General features: G+C 39.1%; 1 protein-coding gene across 4 annotated transcripts in view; it reads left to right on the top strand.

The window, feature by feature from the left end:
- Nucleotides 1-24525, top strand: part of PCGF5 (polycomb group ring finger 5) — a 105402-nt gene that overhangs the window by 13437 nt on the left and 67440 nt on the right. Inside the window, exon 1 of one of the 4 annotated variants that reach the window (XM_079138276.1) lies at nucleotides 16196-17087. The exons of the other annotated variants lie outside the window; for them this stretch is intronic. The gene's annotated coding sequence lies outside the window, so the exon portion shown is untranslated. Of the gene's footprint in view, nucleotides 1-16195; nucleotides 17088-24525 lie in introns of those variants that run through there. 4 annotated transcript variants of the gene reach the window in all.

The raw sequence follows: 24525 nt of genomic DNA, 5'->3' as shown, positions 1-24525 counted from the left end.
AAAAATGCGTTGGATTTATGGGCATTGATCTTGTAACCTGCTACTTTACTGAATTCACTTATGAGTTCTAAGAGTTTTCTGGTGGAATTTCCAGGTTCCTCTAAATATATAATCATGTCATACCATGGATAGTGATATTTATAGCAATTTTATCAATAATCGTCAACACTTTGAAGCAACCAAGATTCCTTCAGAATAAACAGGTATATCCAAAGAAGAGAATATTATTTGGTGCTAATAAGAAAGGAAGAAATGAGCTATCAAGCTATGGAAAGACATGGAGGAAACTTATGTGCAGATTACTAAGTGCAGAAGCCAATCTCAAAAGCCTACATACTGTATGATCAATTTAAATTATATGTCATTCTGGAAAAGTAAAAACCATGGAGACAGTTAAAACATCAGTGGTTGCCAGGAGTTAGGGTGGAGGGGTAGAGATGAATAGGACACGCACAGAGGATTTTTAAGGCACCAGAAATACTCCATATGATACTATAATGGTGGAACATGTTGCTATACATCTGTCCAAACCCACAGACTGTACAAGCAAAAAAGTGCAGATGTGACATGGAGGAAGAGAAATTAGATGAAGGCAAGAAGAATTCTGAGTTTTAAGGAGCAAAGCCAATAGCTGGGAGAAGGCTATATTTGAAATGTGTTGTTCTCTTTTTTTTGATTTGCTACAAATAAGGTGAGAGTGAGGCATGAAGTTGAGGTAGAGGATCCTGAGTCAGAAAGACTTGGAAAGCTGCAGATGTACATGCAATTTGAAGATCCAAAGGTGATGAGGGCTGGACAAGTTGGTAGAAGGCCTTGCCCCGGCGATAGCATAAATTGTTATTGTATTCCTGACTTTTCTCCAGCAATGCTTAGAAAATTTGGAAGTGGAGATGGTGTGTGGGTATCACTGAAACTTCCTACTCTGTGTACTAGAGTGTGGTGGGCTGGAGATTGAGTACAGGGATGACATCAGTGTGTGTGATAGCTGGTTCTGCAGGAGCGAAGGAAAGTGAGAAATGGGAATGTGGAGGGACGTTCTCAGGGTAGTGGTAAAGGGCACGAGGAACTTTCAGGGGAATTTACAATCATGGAGGGATCAGTTCTGAGAGATGATGAAATTGCAAAGTGTGGCTGCACTTGAGGATGGTGAGGGGACTCATCATTGCAAGCAGAAGGTCATTAGTCCTGAGGCCAAAGTATCAAAATGATTGTATATCAGTGTCCATGTCTGTTTAAAAAATTATAATACAGTATACAGATTAAAGCCTTTCTGAGCATTTAGTCCTTTGGATTGGAAAGTGCTTTAAAGACGGTAAGAAGGTATTCCTTCCTTTAAAAGAGGAGGAAGCTCTAAAGTCTTTCAGACACTTTCTAGAAATGTGCTAAAGATCATAGACATGTGGCAGAGCTGGCACTGGAAGGAACTGTTTTCCCTGAATTTCATTAATATTGCCCTGTAGGGCAAAAGTAACTGAAGTATCCACTGAACAAAATCTTAGAAAGCTTCCCCAAGTACAGCTTGCCTAGTACTTTAGAACACCAGTATAAATGGGCACAGAAATCAACTGAGGGGAGCTATGGCGTACAAGTTCATGTGCTCTGACTTCTAACTAAAGGCAGGTGAGAGCATCTTTGAAAAACCTTAAAAAGCACCACCAATTTTTAAAAAGATAAGAATCAACAGGTAAACAAAATATGTACTTCATTACTAATGAAGCCTAGATTGGAAAATATACCTTGGTCCGAAGCCCAAAATGATCTCATGTACCTCCCTTTCCCTACCATAAACTTCCCATGGAAAGTTTGAGGCTGCAGAGCAGAAATAGTTACCCAGGTTTCTACCTTTTACTGTCCAGGTGGAGAGCAAGAGGAAGAAGTCAAATACCTCATGCTGAATATCTTTGGTAGAAAATTTCTACCCATTTTAGAACTAACTGAGACCTGTGAAACAGTCACACACAAACTGAATAAATTGTTCTACCTCTGTGGGGAAGAACGTGGTGTAGGATGAGATGCCAGGAGTGGATAGCGAATATCCTTCCTTTGGAGACCTCCTGAGTGGCAAAGAGGTAGTGTTTTCCCTTCCACATAAACTTACTGACCACTTACAACTGCTGTTTGCTTTAAGTTAACCTACCTTCTGAGGCAGCAGGTGCATTGTTATGAGCTGGGAGTGGATGAAATGACTAGAACAGTTTGACCACAGACCTTTGGTTTGTCAGTTCTGCAGTCTTTCTTCATGGCTCCTTTCTTCCTCACTGGGCATCTCAGGAAACTCACAGATGTCATGACAAAGACTGCCAACTTTGAGATCCTGTCTTCTTACTAAGAACTTCAGAAAAGTAGTTGTTTTTTTCCCCCTTGTAAAATGTTTAAGCCTTTTACTAGACTTACGTTATTATTTTATGTCCTGATTCTGTCACTATTTTTAATCCTTGACTTTTTTTTTTTTTTTAATGGTGATGGGGATCAGACCCAGGACTCAGACATGCAAGGCTCACTCTACCACTGAGCTATATCCCCAGCCTACTATTTGTAATCTTACTAACCAGTGTTTAAGTGCCCCAGTTTCCTCATCTGTAGCATGGGAGAAAAATAATATTTGTGCTATCTCCTGGGGATTTGATATGAAAGTTCTTTGCAAATAAATAGTGATATACAGATGTAAGGTATCAATATTATTACCATTGAGGATGGAATGTCATCTGTGAAGTTTAAGAACTTTTATTTTAAATAAAATGTTTTGAATAAAACAAACTATTTCAATTTGGTGGACACTGGTTTAGCCTTTTAAAATAAATCATGGCCGTTTTTCTCCTTTATGTATATCAGACTATAATTAATTCTAGCCATGTGAGATGAAAACAGTAAGTTCTCTGACAAATGAAATTTCTGCCTTGTCTATTTCTCTTCTAACATTTTTTAAAAAGTTCTTTTTATTGCAAAATATAACATATACAGAAAACTTTTGAAATGTAAATGTACACTTTAATGAATTGCGAAAAGTAAGCAGCCATGTAACTACCATCTGACTCAAGGACTAGATTGATAGAATAAAATCAAATTTCCCATGGGAATTTTTTCTTCTCTTAGATGCTTGGTTCCCCCAACCCCCTGGGAAGTCATAAACAGTAACAGGAGGCAATTATCAAGTTTTGGTGACTCCAAACTTTATGCTTCTTTCAAATGGAATTAGATCAAAGGTGTAATATTAGTGTTTTGTTCTAAAAATTCTCTTGGAATTTCTTATTTTTATAGTTGCAATTTAGTGTTTAGGGCAAGCACTGGGTTTTCAGACTTAAAGAGTAAAATCTTTAGGCTAATCATCTTCAGATTTGTGTCCTTTTACATGAGAGTGAAAAGATTGTGATCCTTGGATATGAGAAAGGTCTTCAGGCTTGATTATTTTTTAAAAGTTCTCTTCTTTCCTCCTTTGCCTGTTTTTAGAAGCAATACAGACAATATTCAAGTACTAATGATGGCTTTGTGTAGTACACAGAGGTCTGCTTGGAAAATACTTGACAGTTATCAAGGCAAATACCTTTCAGCTCAGGTCATCCACCACAGGAGGATATGAAGTAGCAAGGAGTCAGTGAAAAAACTTTATTGCATGAAAATACATATTTACTTTATTAATATTAGTTTAGTGTTATAAGTCCTATCGTGTTTTAAGACTAATGAAGTAATAGATTAAAAGTGTTTTGTGTTATTCAGAAAAGAATTCTCTTGAATAATATTTTTCTGTGTTTAAGAATGAAAAGACTTCTCACATTTCTTACATCTTAATAAATAGTAAGATAATTGAGAAAATAGCTACTTAGATGGGTCTATTTAAAAAAAAAAAAAACAGAAAAAGCAGTGGGTGCTAAAATAAATCAAAAAAAGAAAGAATCTTCTCTGATGGCAGGTTCTGTGGTTTTAAGATTTGGTTAATGGATCTTCAGTTTAGAATTTGGCATATTAAATACATGTGTTTACTGTCAGTCCCTCCTGAAATTGAAGAACTCTTTTCTAAGTAAAATGAGAAGCCTTAGGTAAAAGTCCTAGAGATGCTAACATTTGAAGTCCCACAATGAAAAAAAAAAAAAAATGACTTAGTATTTTTTCTTTCTACAGTGAAACCCCCAGTCAATAACCCTACAACCCTATTCCCTCCCACCCATCATAACATGGAACTCACAGTCAGCTCTTTAGTGCCTTGCTCTTAAATACAAGTATGTGGCCAATAAATATGAGACATTTGAAGAAAGCCTTCAACACCACCACCAGCAAAAATGGCTGAAACCAAAACAAATATGAAAGCAACAACAAAATCAATCACGGAGAAAGCAGAAATATAAAGAAAAAAAAGAAAATTAAAATAATCAAAGCTAACCTGCTTAATATGTAGAGGTGAGAAAATTTTGCTCCCTAAAATAAGAACAGAGACTGTGAAAAATCACCAAAGAATAAGAAATAGACCTTAATATTTAAAAATAAGATGGCAAAAAATTCATCAAGCAGGACGAGAAGATCAAGTAGAAATTAAAAGCAAAAAAAAAAAAAAATCAAAATTAGGAGAGAAGTAATAGAAGTAGAGGATCAGTTCAGCAGCTGTAATATCAAACTAATAAGAGTTCTGGAAAGAGGCTACAGAGAAAAGCACAGGACAGGGGATATTGCCAAAGAAGTAATAAAAGACTTTTCCCCTGAACTGGAGGACATTAATTTGAGGATTAGCCAGGAGAATGAGGAAAAAAAGACCACAAAAGACACCAAATGTATAAAACATATCACTGTAAAATTTCAATATACTAAGGAAAAGGGAGCTATCCTAAATCCTACAATATAGGTTGCATGCAAAAAGATTGGAGAGTGGAATGGGACTAGATGTCACAACGGCAACACTGGAATCTTCAGAACAGTGGATGCATTCCTTCGGAATTCACAGGAAATTATTCTCAATCTAAAATTTTAAATGCCATCAAACTGTCAAGTGCAAGATGACATACAAACATTTTGAGGCCCTGAAAGATCTAAGAAAATTTAATTCACTATGCATCATTTCATAGGAAGCTACTAGAAGGTATCTTTTATGAAATCATAATGTGGGAATAAGCTATGAAAAAAATAATACATGAAATTCCAGAAGCAGATAGTCTGATACAAAAAGAAGAAAGAAAAAAAAAAAAGAAATTTTAGAATGACAGTTTTAGAAACCAGTCCAGATCCAAATAGAAGGCAGGATGATTCCAAGTAAAAATAAAAACTAACCTGATGGATAATCTGATACATTTGGCCAGGTGTAATTATCAATTCAAAACAACCTTATTGGGGGGCAGTTATAAACTCCAGAAAACTAAATGGCTGTGCAAGAAAAGAAACAGTGAAAATGGCTGAGTAGATATTTACAGAGCTCATAATACTATAAATCACTAGAATGCTGGTTAGAGTGTAAGACTGTGCTTTTGTAATAGACACTCCCCAGATTGTGAGTTAAAAAAACAAAGTAATTTATTTTTATCCCATGTGTCAGTTCAAGGTGAGTATTTCAAGTGGGTTGATGTGCTTGCTTCATACAGTCCATTCAGGAACCCAGATTTCTTCCATCCTGTGCTCCCAGTATTCTCTAGAGCACTGCCCTAATCTGTATGGTCAAAACCTAGTCAGTCAATGTACATGCTCCAGCTCATAAGAAGAGGAAAGGGTAGCAATGGACAAGTGTAAGACCCAAGCCTGGAAGTGACAGACATCGCTTTCGCTGATATTCTAACAGCAGAAATTTAGTCACATGGCCACACCTAGGGGCAGAATTCAGAATTTTTAACAACTGGTAGCCCAGCCACTGACAAGTCGGAACACAGTCTGCTGTGGAGTGGAGGCAGGTCCTGAAAGCTCCCAGATGCATCACATGCTAACCCTTTGTTTGCTGGATTATGGGAAATGGTGGGTTGGGGCGTGTCCAAAAGAGGGCTTGGATGAAACTTGGGTAGCAGCTATTTACCAAGTTGGCATTGAAGTCTTTTAATAATAATTAGTACAACTCTACTAAAACATACAGACTAAATATTGACCGTGACTATATCTGACTAAAGGGAGACTGGGGAAAGGAGGTCGCCATGATTATATCAGGGGAATGGAAAAGCCTCAGTTGGTATACAGTGGGCCATCTGCAGTTGTACTAGTTAATAAATGTCTAACAATAAATCCAGAAACATACACATATTGTTTAGAATATGAAACTAAATTTCAGAAGAAATAGCTAAACATTTTATTAGTAATTCCCTTTAGTGGAGGGGTAAAATGGGATACTGCTATTTTTCATTTTCAACTTGATAGTATACTTTGAGTTTTCAAATAATTTGCATGAGTTTCTTGGATAAAAATAAAATTAGTAAGAAAAAAGGGTAATACAACAGTAATGAATGAATTGAAGAATGATTTACCTTGTATCTGGAGCTTTAAAAATATGTATATTAATTATTAAGAAGCATTTTTACTTTGAAGTTAGAATTCTTCCCCACAACTGAGATTCCAGCACTCATTCTCTCTCCAAATAGTTTAGGGGAGCTTTTAAAAATTTCACATGACTCCCCTTCCAAAGATTCTGATTTATTTGGCTTATTGCCAGACCCCAGGGAATTAGTAATTTTTAAATCTCCCCAACTGCTTCTGGGCTAATCCCTCCAGCCAAGTAGTTTAAATATCTTTGCTTCTAAAAATCTTTTGTATTCTTCCCAGCCTGTCCTCTCTCACTGCTTCTGTTTCAGGTGAGACCTTCTCTACCCTCAGGACTGAAATAGTTTGATCCCCTTCACTTCAGACAAGTAGTAAGAGAAGAAGGGAGAGAGATGGGGAGGGCATTCAGATGACCTGTGAGTAATGGAAATGGTTTCAGACAGCCAGTGTATCTTTTTGTTCTGCACAAACTACTTAAATTATGGGGGCTATATCAGCTATACCCCCAGGTTGCTCTCCAGTTCTTTGCTCTTCCCTAGGTTTTGCCACTTAATTTCCCAGCAGTGTTCTTCCAGGAATTCACCGATAGCAATATTTCCACTTTGCAACCAAAATCACCAGCACTTTTCATAGCTCACTACTTTCTATGAAGGAATTCTTAGAAAGCAAGCAAGACTTAAAGGGACATAAGAACTATATGGTTTCCCAAGGTTGGAATATTTTTGTATTAGACTTTAAGGAGACTTTGTATTACCAAAAGAAGAAATGTTTGTTGTATATATGGATAAATGTGCTAGACATCAAAGAAAACCTTTTCTTCATTACTAGGAATGGAACTCAGGGCCTTGCCCATGCTTGGCAAGCACCCTATCACTGACTCACTTCCAGAGCCCCACACTTCTTTATTTTGTAGAAAGTCTAACTTGATTTTTTTAGAACATTGAGTTACAGATAAAACTTCCTTCATACCTTTTCCCAGTTTCATTCTCTGCCTCCCTAGACTCAGCTGCCCCCATGAATCAGATGTGTAAGTGATCTACTTAAAACTGATTCACATCAAGCCAGTGCCCTCTCCTATGTACTGCTAGGACTTGCCTCTAGCATTCTGTGTGTGGAAAGCTATCCTGACTGACTTCTGGAAATTACTTTACATTATATACGTTCATACAACTGGGCGTGAATATGGTTTTTAAGGTGAAGTACTGATCCATCTTATCATCTTATCACTAGGCCAGTGTTTCTCATACTTGATTGCACACACATCACTAGGCATTGATGGCTTTACACCACAGGTTCTGATTTAGTTGTTCTCAGGTAGGGCCTGAGAGTTCACATTACTAAAGTTCTGGCTAGTGGTCTCAACCCTGGTTGCACACTGGAATCATCTGAGAGTTTTTAAAAAGTACTTGTATCTGGAATCTATCTGTGGTGTTTCTGATTTAATTGGTTTAGGGTAAGGCCTGGGCATAATGAACAGATAGAAATGATTGAGATATACATATGTATCAATTTGACATTAATGTGTGAATAGGTTGAAAACCAACCACTGTTAAAAGTAAAGGTAAAGATCCTCATGTGTGGATTTTGTAGCAATTTGGAAAGCACCTCAGATAACCTCTATGATGTGAATATACGTGCTTTGTGAATATAATGCATGGAGAAGAGGATCTTCTTCATCACCAGGTTCCTGGAGATGATATGGAGGAGACTTCACACCAAGAAAGAAAAAATGGTCTTTTAATAAATAACAAAACCCAGGTGTCACCTGATACAGGAAGGTTTGAAGTGATGAATGAATGCAAATTTGATATCTTTTTGTTCAGGGGACCCTTCTGTTTTCTGTGTCCTTTCAATAAGCATGTTATAAGCACAACCTTGATGCTTTGTTTTCTTCAGAGAAATCTATGTATTTATTTCTTATCTCTGTTTATGTTTACCTAAAAATATACATGCTTGCAAAGTTTCTGCATAGCCAGAATTCTAGTGTTTACATGTTTCATGGCCCTTATTTAGAAAAATTTAGAATATTTTGTATACATTTACTTGTCCTCAAAAATTGAGTAACTAAACATTCTTTCAGAAGGACCCTTGTAATACTCAGAAGCTCAGAGTGCTAATGGAAAATTGATGATTTGATTTGCTCAAAAATCATGGACCTTTGTTCAAATGTGAAGTATTTTGTTATTATTTCAAAGATGATCCTAGAAGCAGAGAAAACAATTTTATCTATATTAAAGTTATGGCTAATAACAACTTCTTGGAGACAATAAACCTTAACCTGTGGATTAAAATGAAATATAATCATGCTGTTAGATTGGAATTCTCTCCTCCACTCCCCACTAATCAGTCATCAACAGTCCTTTGATTTTCTTTTCTTGATATTATTTTGTCTCCTGCATGGTCACTGCCTTCAGTGAGATACTTATTATTTGTATTCATATTAATTTCCTCACTGAACCTCCATCTTGCCCCTTAGATTCTTCTGTCAGAGTCCTTTCTTGTGGAGAATAAGTCAGTGGGTATGGCCGCTCCTTGTGGAGAGCTTAAGAGTGTCATGTAGCACCTTCTGACTTTGCCTACTTTTTCTCCACCCTCATGCCCCATCACTTCCTTGAGTTCAGATTGAGGACTGGGGAAGAAATATTGGAGGTGTGAAGAGAAAGGTAAAGAGGCATGAAGCAGTGGTTTAGGAGAGTGGGAGAGTAAATGGCACTGGGGAAGTGAAGTGTGGTTCCTGGGCAGTGTGAAAGGTCTACTGAGATGGGTGATTGTGGATTTGAGACCAGCCAGTGTGTGGCTGCAGGGGCACAGGTGTAGAGGGCATGAACTTTGTCTTCCTCCAGTGCCTGACCAACCCTTTGCACTTCTCCTCTCTACTTTTGTACAGACTGGGGCTCCATCTGAAACACTTTCCCTACCTTCTTTGCCTGGTGTCCTCTCTTCAGACCTTCTTCCTTCCCCATGGTATTTGGTCATCTCCCTCCATTCTGTCCCCTTTGTCCCATTAGCCAGCCATTGTTATTGCCTGTACTCTGCCACAACAAGCATCTGTTCACATCGGTCCCCACTAAATGGTGAACTCAGCAGGGGTAGGGTGTGATTATTTGAAATTCCTGCTCATAACATGGAGTGTGGCACATATTAGACACAATAAATAATGAGTGAATGAATGAAAGATTCTCAACCCTGTAAAGTGTAAAATGTACTTTATGGATTGAGGGTTCAAAATGAATTCTTCTTAGTAATATATGATGTAAAAATTATATTTCTCTAATTATTATTCTGATCTACCTCTACCAAATATTAAATTAATAACATCTCTCCAGATATAGGTACAGTTGTGTGGATGTATATATATATATATATGTATACATACAGATCTACATAAAAATGGAGGGAAATTAAAAAGATAAAAGGGTATTCATAAATATTAGATATCTGGGATAACAGACTTCAAGGAAGCCTGCACAATGTACATGGTTTAGCTGTTATCTTTCAGATGGGTTTCCTTGGCTAGGAGGAAGCATGTCAGCCAGTTTTGAACACACCTATATTTTCAAGTTATATTGAAGGTATAAGTGTAAAAATGTAGTTGGAAAGGTTTTCTTCAATCATGTGGAAATACATGGAATTTTAACTGCTGAACAATTTAATATCATAAATTAAAAACACATAAATTAACATGTACCATTTGTCTTGGAACATCTTAGTTTATTTTGTCTACTATAACAGAATGCCATAAACTGGTGGCTTATAAACAACAAAAAATTATTTCTCACAGTTTTAGAGACTGGGAATATCAAGATGAAGGTGCAGGCACCTTGATATGTGGTCGGGACCCACTTCTGGTTTCTAGATGACTCCCCTTGGCTGTATCTTTATGTGATAAGGAGTGACTGGTGGATGCTGTGCCTGCCTTTATAAAGGCACCAATCTCAATTGTGCCCTCATGAGGCAATCACCTTCCAAAGGCCTCACCTCCTAATGCCATCACCTTAGGGTTTTGTATTTCAATGTATGAATTTGGAGGGAGACACAAATATTCAGACTACAACAGACATAATAATGTGACTCACATTATTTCTTAGGAGGGAAAAGACTTGGATCCTGGTTATGGTGGGTTACTAAAGGTTTCTGGTGTCAGACAATCTGCCCTGCCTCTCTCAGCTTTAGTTTCTCCATGTATAAAACATGAGGTTTGGTCTAAATTACGACCAAGGTCATTTTGAATCATCTGTGATTCTGGAAAGTTATGAAACACAGCCTGTAACCATGGTGAGGAAAGTTGATTGGTGGCTCCAAAAATAGACTTATTTTCTCCTTCTGTATAACATTGATGCTCTCCCATTGAGTAAGTCACTCTGTGTATCTTGCCTTAATAAACCAATTTCTTGATTTCTTTTTATGCCAGCTGCTCAAAAGTGAATGGAAGACTGTCTGAAGAAACACCAAACAAATGAGCCCTTGCCTTGTGTTTTGTATGTGGATCAGAATTATTGTGCTGTTTTTCATTTCTGTTATAGGTATTCAAAAAAGCAGAAGGTGGTGATTTGCTAAATTTAGAAACTACTTCACGTCAGTTCCTGCTGTCATTTGTGTTTGTATGAGAACCCCATTCAAAATATATCTTATTTATCCTTCTCTTAAAATATACTTTCTTTCATTATTGCCTTTCTGCTGGCAGAAAGTCCATATCTATAAATACTTACAGATTTTTGTCAAGATCCTTGCTTTGGTAGTTATTTTTCTCTATTAACCTATAGGTAATCTAGTTAGACACCATCATATTTTGCCCCTTAAGCCCTTTGATTTCTCAGTGTGTCACATCATCATCTTGTCTTTGATGCAGTGATATCCTAAATGGCCCTCTGAGAATTACTCAGGTTCCACGGTCTGTGGTCCTGCTCCTTGGTAATTGCCCCTGCTCCAGAAATGTCCCATCTAAAGTGAGATGTCTTGACTTGGTTGGAACAAGTATCAGGCTGGTAGGCACTGTCTTCCTGTCTGCAATCATCCATGCTGGATCCAGCCCTTTGACGTAGAAAATCAGCTCATTGAATGAACATTTTCAATGCCTAAAGGAAAAAAAAAAAAAAAAACAAATTTAATTTTCACTTTCTTTATTCTGTAATAATCTGTATTCAAAGTATCACATCACTGACCAGCTACGTGAGAATAGGCAAGTTGCTTACCCTTTCTCAGCCTCACTTTCCTCCTCAATAAAGCTTGGATTTTATTTCTAGAATGTCTTTCTCTCTAAAATTGTCTCCCTCCCTTTCTCTCTCCTTTTTATTTTTTCTATATAGCTTTGTCATCCTCTCTCTAGCCTTAAACTGGCTGGGTTTCTGTACACTTTGAGACCAGATTAACAACTCATTTTGTTTTGCTTGCCATACCTGCAGAATAGTACAAAAATAAAGCATTCGTGTTTTTTTTTTTAGAATTTATGATTAAACGCATTTTCCCCAGTGAGCATTTCTGTGAGTCTTTATTAATGAGAATTAAATTGGTTAGACACTACTGACCACAGCTCTGGGGAAATACTGAGAGAGCAGTTCTTTGATATTTACCAATCTTGCTCATCGTCAATCAGGGATCTTTGATCTAATTAGCGTTTTCAAACTGTTGAAATGAAAGAGAAAACCCTATGGAAATGGGGTTGGAAAAATGTTCTAGAAATAAGTTCTCATTCACTCATTCAAGAACTAACTATTGAACTGGCTGTAGGGAGTCTTTGGCTATCAATGTATAAAATAAAGATCCTTGACTTAATGGAGTTATTTTTCTACCAGGAGAAGACAGACAATAATCAATAAGCATAATAAGTATGTTATATGTTTTATTTTAAGATGCTAAGAACTATGGGCAAATGAAAAAATTGAGTAAGAAAAGGGGAACCAAAGGTGGGCAGGGCATGGAGACTGGGTTGTAGTGTAAATAAATACCATCAGGAGATCAGGAGACAGGGTGTGATAGGTAGAATGACCCCCCCCCCCCCCACCAAAAGAGGTCCATGCTCTAATTCCTGGGACCTAAAAATTGATTATACTGCATGACTAAAGGGACTTTCCAGCTTTAATTAAGTTTCCATACCTTAATGCAGATGTTTCTGTATTATCAAAGTGGCCCAATTGAATCAATGTGTCCTTTAAAGTGGCGAAATCACACTGGGTGTACTCTGAGAGAGGCGGCAGAAGTTGGAGTGTTTCAGAATATGAGACTCTACCTGCCAGTGCCGAGGGGGCCACGTGGAAAGCATGAGAAAGAAAGGGACCAGCCTTGAGCAAAGATCAGCCTCCCACTGATAGCCAGCAAGGAACTGGAGCCTCAGTCCTGTAGCCAGGAGAAACTGAATCCAGCTAACAGCTGGAAAGAGATTCATCCCTAAACTCCAAAAAGGAATGGATTCCTGCTAACATCTTGAGTTTGGCCTTGGAAGACTCGAAGCAGAGGACCCACCTGATCTGCAGTGTACCCAGACTTCTGACCTGCAGAACTGGGAGAGAATAAACAAGTGTTGCTTGAAGCCGCTTTATTGTGGTAATTTGTCATGGCAGCAATAGAAAACTAATCCAGAGGGGAAGGGAGTTAGCCAAGCTGGTGGTATTGGGGAAAGAGTATTCTAGGCAAAGAGAACAGTAAGAGCCAAGTCCTAAGGTGAGGTACACCTGAGTGTTAGAGGTGCAGCCAGGCAACCAGTGTGACTAGAATAGAGAGAACAAGGGGATTAGTAGGAGATGAGGTTAGAAAAGGAATTTGGTGGAGGGTGGAGACCATGAAGGGCTTTGGCTTTTATCCAAATGAAATAGGGAGGTGCTGTAGGTTTTGATCAGAGAAGCAATATGACTTACTTCATTTAAAAAAGGATCACACTGGCTGCTCTGAAAATAGACTCTAAGGGAGAAGGGGAGAAACTTGAAGGAATCCTGACACAAGATATAGTGGTGGTGCAGACCAGAAAGAGTGGAGAGGGTGAGAAATGGTCAGTCTTGATATTTTTTGAACATAATGTCTATTTCTTTGTGACTTAAATGTGTATGTGAGAGAAAATCCAAAGATTATTCCACAGATTTAGGCTTGAATAGCTGGAGGGATGGGATTGTCAGCTAAGATACAGAAAGCTGCAGATGGAAAGACCTGTTGTTCATGAAGAGCTGGAAGTTAGTTTGGACATAGTATGAGATGTCTGTTAGACATCCAGTTGGAGATAGAGTTTTGTAGGCTGAGTATTGTCTCCCAGAGATGTCCACATCCTTCCTAGTCCCCATAACCTGTGAATATGTCACCTTAGGTAGTAAGAGGGACTTTGCAAACATGAATAAATTAACCTTGAGCTGGCAGAATTATGCTGGACTATCTGGATGAGCCCAACATATTCAGGAGTCCCTGGAAGTAGAGAACATTTCCCATGGTGGTGAGAAGCCAGTGTGGTCAGAGAGAAGCCATGTTGCTGACTTTGAACATGGAAGAAGGAGGTCATGGGCCAAGGAATGTAGGTGGCCTTTACAAGGTGGAACTGACAAGGAAATGAATTCTTAGAAATGACTAATAGATATGTTAGGGAGGATATTCACTGTTAATCCACTTGCTCCTGTCCATTACTGATCAAGTGTTTCCCCATAGAATGTTAAGTCCATCACAGGACTGTGCATGGTTCAGAGCATCCCTCCAGATATCCCCCATGGTGGCAGCAGAGCAAGGCCATAAGAGATTAAGGTGTAGTTGAAGTAAGACGCCTATCCTCAGGGCTGGAGTGAAAAGGTCCACCAAGAGTTGTGAAGTGGTTCATAAGTGTCCAGTATCAAAATTTATTGGTTACTGAAATCTGTGCTAAAATTTATTATAATACAACATAATCAGACCTGAATTTTGATATACAAAGTTCAAATTCTGATTTTCTTAGATTTCCTAGTCTGAACTAGGGATGTTGCTTAGAGGTAGTGTGCTTGCCTAGCATGTGGAATCCAGTCCTCAATATAAAAACAAAATACAAAAAATCCTAAGCAAAGCACATGGGCATATACATTGAAACAGCTGAGCAACCACAACTTGATGGAAACTCAGTTGCATGCCTCTTCCCACCCCAGGGCCTTTGCACTTATGCCTTCTTGGTCTTTTGTTCAACTCTTTCTGTGGCTTCACATTCAAGCAGGTTTCAGCAGAAATGATACCATCCTTAGATTTTCCTTGCTACCCTAATAGAATATCCCATCACCCAGCTCCTTCGCATTGCTCTGATGTATTTTTCATTATTTCAGAGAGTGACAAAAGTGATTTGTTCATTACTTATGTGTTTATCATCCATCTCCTTCCACGTCTATGTACATCTTACAGCTTCATAAGGGCAACTTGATGGTAGTATCCCCAGCACCACATGAAAGGAGCCAGGTCTGTACTTTTTGGCTACATGGTTTTCATAATTCACCTTCTTTCTTCACTTTTTTCCTGGTGACTGGTTTCATCCCATCTGATGAAGTCATTTACTGGATGAGGAACTGCTGAGACACTGAGAATCTTCTGGAAGACAAGATACAGTCCCTCCCCTCAAGTCTCACAGTCTGTAGGGGACCTTCCAGGTTCTTTTTATCCTGTGCATGTGGAAGCCACTCACATCTTTTTTTAAAATCAGAGAACATGATATGGTTTCTATGTTAGAAGTAACAGGGGAGTCAATTAATGGCAGTGTCCTGGTTGTCTGATGCTGAGTGACAAACCACCCCAAAACCTAATGACTTACAATGATGGTAATCATTTCTTATCTCCCTCAGTTTCTGAAGTTAGGAATCTGGCATCCAGTGGGCCGTGCGGCCTATTTCTCTTTCCGAGCGGCATCTGTGGGGGTGGGGTGGGGTGGGAGCTCAATGACTGGAGGCTGGAATCCTCTGAAGTCTTGCTCATATGTCTGGAAGGTGGTTTGAGATACCAGGGCTGCTTGGGCAAGTCCATCACTGTGTGACCTCTGCATGACACGTTATTTTCCAAGGATGGCTGTGTCACCATGTGTCTGTGGAAAACAAAATCTCCGCAGGCAATCTTAACCATAACAATAGCTACTGGCATTGTTGAGGCTTACCGTGGTCCAGGCAGTGCTAAGTGATATGCGTGTATTCTGTTATTTTACTCTTTACACGTCTGTAAGGTAGCCACTTCTTCTTCTTCTTCTTTTTTTTTTTTTTTCCTTACATGGAAGCAGTAGAGACTAGGTGAGGTTATGTGACTGGTGTATGCTCCCGAAGGACTTGAGAACTTAGTGGTGAAAGGGCTAATGATGGAAGGTGTGTGGGAGCCTTGCTTCCAGAGGAGAAGCGGAAGCACGGATCTGCTCCTGACCCCTCCGTCAGCAGTCCCTCCACTCCATGTGGCCTCCTTTCTCTTTCCTCCAGTATCCGTTTATCTTCATTTTCTCCAATTACATTCCACTAATGTTTTTCCTACTCTTTTTTTCCCCCATTGAAAATATAAATCACTCTAGTTGTGTTTTTGAGACTGAGGGCTGATGTGGAAATATGTCAAGAAAAAGCATCCAAAGTGATTTTTGAAAATCTTTTAGGACAATAAATATTGCTATATTGAAAACTTTTATATAGAAAAGGGACACATTTCCTTTTATCAGTGAATCCCAAACTTTTTTGCAACCAGAGGTCACTTTTGAGAAGGACCTATATCAGTGATTTTCAGAGGAGGGTCCTTACCCTGATAGAGGGGGACCAGTGTACTTTGTAGGTGCTCCCCACCCTTACCCCACCCCCACAATGAACTGATTCCATAAATGTACAGCCTCCTGGACTGCTGATGCTTCTATGTTTTCCCCTGAATCTTGGCATCTAGTTTTTAGAAGTTAGAAATGTATTTGGCGTTTAGGGCCTCTCCGAAGTGCCTGAAAGAGATGACAAGTAAGTATTTGTTGTGATGTCCTCATGACAGTGATCTAAACACAGACAGACCTGCCAAGGATGCAAGAACAATGCTCCTTGTCTGGTTTTGTATTGCTATTTAGGAAAGAGCTCAGGCTTTCTCAAGATGATCAGTGGATTCATTCAATAAATATTGATTATCTGCTAAGTGCAAGACCCTGGGGGAATGAATCTGCACAGGAAACACAACAGACCCAAAATATCTGCCCTCACAGAGCTTAAATTCTCATTGAGATAGTGAGTAAATACAGAGTATGTGTAATTTGTCAGTGGTTAGAATACTGTGGACAGAAATAAGTCCCAAGGAGGGGAAGAAGAGTGTCAGATATGTCTTTCTACCCAATTATGCCCACATGACTTCCCATCTTCTCCAAGTGGAATCCCAGAAGGCCCTACGTGATCCAGCTCCATCTCCCCCACCTCAGCCCCTGCTGCTTGTTCTCAGCTACACTGGCCTCCTTACTGGAGAAACCTTGGGCCTCAGTATTGTTCCTGCTACTGCCATTTTCCTTTCTCTCTGAATAGCCACTCCTCCTTCAGATTAACTGAGACAAATTACCTCTTTTTATCTTCTTGGCTATGGCTTTGCTGACCACCTTATTTTCTATTTCAGCCTCCCTCCTTATCTACCCCAGCACCTCTGCTGTCCTGGAGGTCACAGCCCAGCAGAGGAGGCAACCAGATGTCACCAGTTGGGCACAACCATGAGCAGAGCAACTTCACTGGCGCCTGCGGGTTAGAGAGCCCAAGTCCATCTCTGTCCTTCAGTACTGTTGGGAAAGTTCTCATTAAATGCTCTGCCTAGTAGTAGCACAGTGGGAATCTCCACAGCCTCTGCAGTAGCACTGATTCAGCCCTGAGCTTACCTAGCGGGAATTCCCAGCATGACATTTACTCTTGTCACACCATGGGCCCATACTCTTTTGGATTGGATGTAGTTACTTGCATTTGAAGGCCCTCCTTCAGAAGGATGATTCTACCCTGTGAGTTTGGGCGGAGTGTGTTCTGCCTGGTTAGTCCCTCCTCAGCCAGGCCATTCTTGTTCTTCTCTGAGATGTTTCTCTTTCATCACCCTCTGTGGCTGCCTCTTCGTTGTTCTCAGCTTTCAGTTTCACTGGCTGGGCTGACCTTTTATGTATTTCTTGTTTTCTTTCAGAAACTGAAACTGCATCTCATACATAACTGACTGGCATCTGGTTCATTCCCATTTTATTAAAACTGTAGCTTCTTTTTCCTCCTATGTACCACTTCTTGGTCTGACAGCATTAAAAGGAATGTCCTTATTTCCACAGAAAGACCTCCACAGTGCACAATTTGTGTGACGTTAATAAAAAAAAAATTAAATGTAGTTGCCACAGGTTGGGTAACCTAGGAAGCGGATTCTGAGGTGGGCATCTACATGCAAGAAGGGTGGGAAGGAAGCCAGGAGGGCAGAAGTGAAGTTGAGCTGGGGTGCCAGCCCCATGGGGAGCTCTGGAGATTGAGTGGGGCTCTTCAGAGTTGTCTTGACTTTGGCTGAGGTGGTGAGACCTTTAAATCCCGTGTCCCTCAGTCATTGCATGTTGGCTACTATGGAAAAGTGACCTCTTCAACTGAGGCCATTCCCGCATAGGCCAGCAGCACCCTGGCAAGTATAATATAAAGACCCATGGTGGTGGTGGTGGTGGGGGGGGGTCTTCTTCAGTATCTTCCAGCATCTTTTGCATTATTGTAGTTGAAATTCTGCTTCAACTCCAAGTCATGACACAGCATTTGAGCTAAGAAGTAACCTTGTGGCAGCTTTAATTTAATATCGAAACCATAGAATATCAGAGTCCAAAGAGGCCATTGAGATCATCTTTGCAGCCCTCTTATTTGACAGAAGGAAAAGTGAAGTGATAAAAGAAGGGAAATACTCAGTGTGTTTCCCAGACATGGACTCTGAGGCAAAGATTTGAGTAGGTAAGTTTATTTGAAAGCTTGTTCCCAGAAATGTCATCAGGGAAGTAGGAAAGGGGGACCAGAAGGACCAGAAGAGAAAGAAGTCAATAAAGGGTGTGTTCCCAATAAATTGCTGTTGAAGGCAGCTGGAGCTCAGTCTCTTCAGGGACCCTCGGGCATTAGTCTTACACAATTCAGAGTTGTCCTACAGAGAGGACAAGGAACAGGGACATTGCCCATCACTGCCCATCCATCCTTGACAGAGAGCTGTTTCCTGGAGGCATTAACTTCCCTACATTTTCACCTCACTCTCTAAGGGGGCCTAGCCTATTCCCAGAGATAGAATAAAAACCACAGGAGGCCAGATGCCATGGAGCACACCTGCTCAGGAGCAAAAGAATCTGAGGCAGAAGGATTGTGAGTTCAAAGCCAGTCTCAGCAACAGCAAAGTACTAAGCAACTCAGTGAGACCTTGTCTCTAAATAAAATACAAAATAGGACTGGGGATGTGGCTCAATGGCGGAGTTCAATCCCCGGTACCAAAAAAAAAAAAAAAAAAAAAAAGTCACAGGTGTCCAAGAAAGCTGCCTTCAGCAAGTGAAGGTGAGCCGTTGAAGAAAGGGGCTTAGGGAGATGGCAGCACCTGCTTCGGGGATTGTCCCAAACTAGGAACTCAGGTATTCTGACTATTGGCCAGGGCTCTTCCCAAAACAGTTCTAAGGAATCCAGAGAAGAGAGTGAGGGTATAGAAGGAGCAGGGATGTAGCCCCTGTTTGAGAAACAGTCTGACTGGAGGGTCACATAGTCATTCATGTCTGAAAGAAGAGGAGAAGATATGTAAGCATCACAGCAGCATGAGTGGATGCCATTGTGATAAAAGCGTGCGTTTGTTACTGTGCTGCTGTAAAGGGCTGCTCGTGCATTTTTTTGTCTTTAAGAGATTTAGTCTTAAGGAGTCTCAGTGGGAATGTGAGTGTGATCGACATGGATGAGAGGCAGGAAAGCATCCTGGTGAAGAACTGGAGGTCTCTGGCACGTGCTGACACATTCTTCATCCTATCTCCATGATCTTGTGGTCATTGGGCAGAGTGCAAATTAAACCCTTGGTCTCCTTCTCTGTAAAATGGGATCACTAATTAGAGCCTAGTCATGAAGGTGTTGAGAGCACTCCATGGAGTAATTGATGTAAAAATATTTAACCCAGAGCTTGCCATGTAGGAGTTTAGTGAACATCAGCAGTGGTAGTGATTATTGTTGACAGCGGGGAGTGGAAAGGGAGGCTCAGGTGAGAGGATGGCCAGGGCTTGGGTAGGCAAGAGATTCAAGGAGCACCGGGAGGAATGCTCTGAAGTGCAGCTCCTGAAATGCTGGGGAAGCAATGGGGGAGGCTTCAAGTTGAGAACTGCCTGCTTAGACCATGCTCTTATGGGAGCCTAGCTCCCATCAAAGCAAGCCCCGTGGGGAAACCCAATATGTAAAATGCATAAACAGAACTACTCATTTGAAAATGGAATGGGGAACCAGGGTCCTATCTTCTCCTTTCCTCATTCGACCACCCACAGCCCCAGAGGGAATTCTGAGAAACCCCAACTCTACAAGAACAAAAACAATTTCTAAAGAAGAAGAAGAAGAAGGGGGAAAAAACAAAAAACTGTAACACCTCATTTGTTCTGAATTGAGTTAGTTTTCCAGAGAAATACTTTTTTTAGAAACTCTTCTTGGATTAAATTTTGCTGGTGTTGTTTTTTACCTTCTTAATAAGGCTGGATGAAAACCTTTAAATCTGTACTTGGTGATTTTTTGTTTATACTAATGAACATTTGGTTACGGTTCTGTGCTTTAGGACGGTGCTTTCCAACCTCTGAGGTTCTGAAGAGTTGGGACTGTTGGCTGGCAGGAATTGTTACAAGCAGCAGCTTGGTATCAGGGGAAGCTCCTGAATGTGGGAGCCACACTGTCCAGGCTGTATCCTAGCCTTGCATCTTACTAGCCTTACCCTCTATCTTCCTCAATTTCTTCTGCAAATTGGGAACAATAATCATATTTACCAAAAAGAGTTCTGTTGAGAAACATTAAATAAGTTTTTGATATGTTCATTACTTAAATAAAGCCCTACATATAAAAAGTGCTTTATCAGTGTGATGATGATGATGATGATGATGACGACGACGACATACTATTTGGGTTTTTTTGTTTATTTGTATTTTTAACTGTATTTTATATATTTATTTGTTTTATGTCGTGCTGAGGATGGAACCCAGGGCTTCACATGTGCTAGGCAAGCGCTCTGCCACTGAGCCACAGTCCCAGCCCAAGTATCTGTTTTTTTAAATAGTTCTTCTCTCTTCTTTATTGTAGCATAGTGGTTAAGCCCGTAGAACTCTGAAACTAACTAACCTGGATTTGAATCCCACCACCACTGTGATCTTGGGAAAAGTTAATGTAATTCTCTCTGATTCAGTTTATTCATAAAAAGAATGTGACTAATAATACAAACTAGTTCACATGGTTTTTATGAAGATTAAATAGTGTAAAATTTGTAAAGCCCTTATTAGCACAGTATCTGGCACATAGGGAGTGATCACTGTATAGTAGCCATCATTCTCATTAACTATTAAGAGTTCAAATGTAATATGTAGGACAGAACCAGGAGTTTTTACTGTATTGGATTCCTTAGAAACCTTTGAAAAGTTTCTTTTTGTTACTTACTTTTTTTTAGTTAATAGAGGCGGTTAACTTTTTGATCTTAAATAATAAGTGTTTTTAGTGTGCTTCTTAATGTTGGGACAAAGGGTAGGTGGGTGGAGAGATTAACCATTTTTGCTATATAATATGATGCTTATCATCAAACTATGACTCCAAATTTTAGATGTATTTATGTTGAAAGCATTAGATCATTTAAAAGGTTGGCATGATTAGCATTCATACCAGGGGATTTTTTTTTTCAAAGGAAAAAAAACAATAAGGAAGTGTGTTGGTGGAAGTCACTAGAAGCAACACAAGATAGGCAGCAAATTTTCTGATGCATCAAAAAATAAAAAGGCCAAATGTGTAAAAAGCAAGAAAGCAAACCACCACCACACAGCAGCAGCAGCAGCAGCAGCAATAATAAACTGATTTTGTAGACTTGTTGGGGAAAAGGGGACGTTCAGCCCCCATCTCCCAGCATATCCCTTGGTACTAAGCATGTTAAAGGTTAAATCATACTGACCTATGTATGAGGGTTTTGTAGAATTGTCTAACCACAGGGCATGAGGCACAAGAATTATTGTGTGTTTTTTCAGGGTTATCTGGAATACTGTCAGAAATCCTAGACAAGAATCACCTAATTCTCTAGGGAAATATACCTTCATTTCTCTTACTTATTGATGAGTTAGTAAGACCCAGATTCTGCAAAGTTAAGTGTGAATTTGTAGATTGATAACTAGCAAGTGATTTCTATCTGATAGTGAAGGTACCCACCACAGGTTATAATTTTATTGTCCTGTGGGACATTAGCTAGCTTTTGTGACTAAAGTAGAAATCTTATTTCAGCATTCTTTCATTGACTGTATATATTTCTGTCTGTCCTATACTCCACTGCACCAGATGTACCATCCTGCTGGTTTCCTCATTTAGGAATTAAATAAGTTTTGGACACAATTCAATATATATTTGTATAAAAGTCATGTTTTTAATTTTCCTGAAAACTATATCTGACAAACCAATTGCCTATTTATAGAAATTTCCTATTTTCTGCTTTTTCTTTGCTTTCCATTATAATTTTGAAATTGAAATAAGTCTTTTATTCTTTTAGTGTAGGTGTTCTGTGAACAACAGAAACAAGTATAGGTAGTCAGAAGTTTTAACCTTTTGGTTTTAGCCTCTTTAATTTTTGTGAACCTAATGATCTAAGTTAAGACCCACATTTCTGAAATAAATATTATGTCAGTGTAAGCTATTATAACATTTTAATGCAGTTTTCATAATGTATTTGTGCAACTAGTTGTCATTTACGGTTGTTGAATTTGTGAAGCATGACACCACAAAACTGTAAAAATGTTTCAATTCACGTAACCAGAACTACAAATGAGGTAGTAATACAATTTAAGAGTACATGTTTTTGAATATTACTTGCTTTTATAAAGATGAAGTTTTTCAGATTTATGAATAGAATGTCTAATTTGCATACTTTGCCCATTCTTTACTCTGAATAAAATCTTCCAATAAAACTTGCAGTATGGAAGAGGGCCAGATGTTAAAGACATCTTAGACAGGATTCCAGCATTGGGTAATAAATTGAACTTAGGACCTTAGGTCAGATTGTTGAAGATTGTCATGTAAAACTTTATATTAGTCCCATCTCCTTTTTTTGAGAAGTTTGTGCTCCATTATCTGTTTTAGATACTTTAAAAAAAAATAATTGTTCTAATTTGTTAAACATGACAGCAAAATACATTTATCCATTTTGATAAATCATACATAAATGGAGTATAATTTCTCATTTTTCTGATTATACATTTTGTGGGATCACATTGGTAACTAATGTTTACCTAGCAGATATTGATTTGACTTAATTAATATTTAATTCTTCTAGAACCTCCTCAAAGACAGGGCCATGTTTATGTTCACTATTGTGCTCCAGGCTCCTGGCAGAGTTCCTCATAGATGGTAGGTGCTCATCAAAATAGTTGCGGGATGATTGAATGACTGCATGCCACTTTCACTCCATTGCAGAACAAGGAATGCATTTAAAAGAACTTGATAACAGAGCAGGGTGCACACCTGTAATCCCAGTGACTCCGGAGGTTGAGGCAGGGGGAATCTCAAGTTTGGGACCAGTTTCAGTGATTTAGCAATACCCTGTTTCAAAATAAAAATAAAAAGATCTGGGAATGTAGCTCAGGGTAGTGTGGCCCTGGGTTCAATCCCTAGTACCTACCAACAAAGAAAAAGAAAAAAGAAAAAAAAAAAAAAAAAAAAAAACCTTGAGTATTTCAAATGCTGCAAATGCTGAATATGATTGTATGTTTTATCCAGTTCTTCACTAAGCTCCTAGAATCATAAAAATACAGAATATCCTTTTTTATTAGTATATTATAATCCTACATAATAGTGAGATTCATTGTGCCGTATTTGTACACGCACATCACATCATTTCATCATTCCCCATTACCTCTCCTTTCCCTCCTTTCCTTTTTCTATTCAACTGGTCCAGGTAGTCTGGAAATTTCTACTATTATTATTTTTTAATTAGTGTATTATAATTATAGATAAAAGCAAAATTCATTGTGGTGTATTCATACATGGACTTAGTGTGATTTGGTAGATTTTATTCCCCAGTACTTCCCCACCTACTCCTCTCCTTTCTTCCTCTCTATCCCCTTCCTGTACTCTGTTAGATTCCCTGTTGTTTTCATGAGATCCCCTTTTTATTCCTTCTCTCTCTCTCTCTCCTTCTCCCTCCCGCCCTTCCTCCCCCTCTCCCTCCCTTTCTCCCTCCCACCCTCCCCACTTCTTCCCGCCCCCATGTCTACCTCTTTCTCCCTTGCTCCACTCCCTTTCTCCCTCTCTACCTTCCACAAATGAGAGGAAACATTCTACCCTTGACTTTCTGAGTCTAGTTTGTTTCACACTTAGCATCACGTTCTCAAGTTCTGTTTGTTTACCAGCAAATGGCATAACTTCATTCTCCATTATGACTGAGTAAAACTCCATACAAGTATATAGACCACTTGTTCATTGTCCATTCATCTTTTGCAAGAAAGTATTTCAATGAACACCCATACATCTCTCACTTGTATTCACCACTTGTTAACATGTTGCCACATTTGCTTTATTTCTCTGTAGCTGTGCACATGATTATAGCTTTCACTGAACCATTTAGGAATAAGTTACAAATAGAACTCTTTACCTCTAAACACCTGGGCTTGTAGCACCCAAGGAGGAGATACAGTTGCCATCATCTTTTTATTTAGTTATAATGTTTCTTTAACCTTTTCTCAATTTTTCTTTGTCTTTCAATGACTGTTACTATTTTTGAAAAACATAGGTTATTTGTTTTGTAAAATGGCCCTCAATGTGAGCTGATTTCATATTTCCTCATTATTTGAGCCAGGTTAGATATTTTGGGCAGAAATATTACGTAGGCAATGATGTATTCCTCGTATATTGCTTCAGCAACGTACATGATGTCAGACTGTCCCATTAGTAGTGTTAAATTTGATCACTTGGCTTAGAGAGTGTTGATCAGAATTCCCCACTGCAAAGGGAC

This window comes from Sciurus vulgaris (genome assembly GCF_902686455.1).
Source record: "Sciurus vulgaris genome assembly, chromosome: 4".
NCBI classification, from domain to species: domain Eukaryota; kingdom Metazoa; phylum Chordata; class Mammalia; order Rodentia; family Sciuridae; genus Sciurus; species Sciurus vulgaris.
Note: the sequence above shows the minus strand (reverse complement) of the source record. Positions and strands in the feature narration are given on the sequence as shown.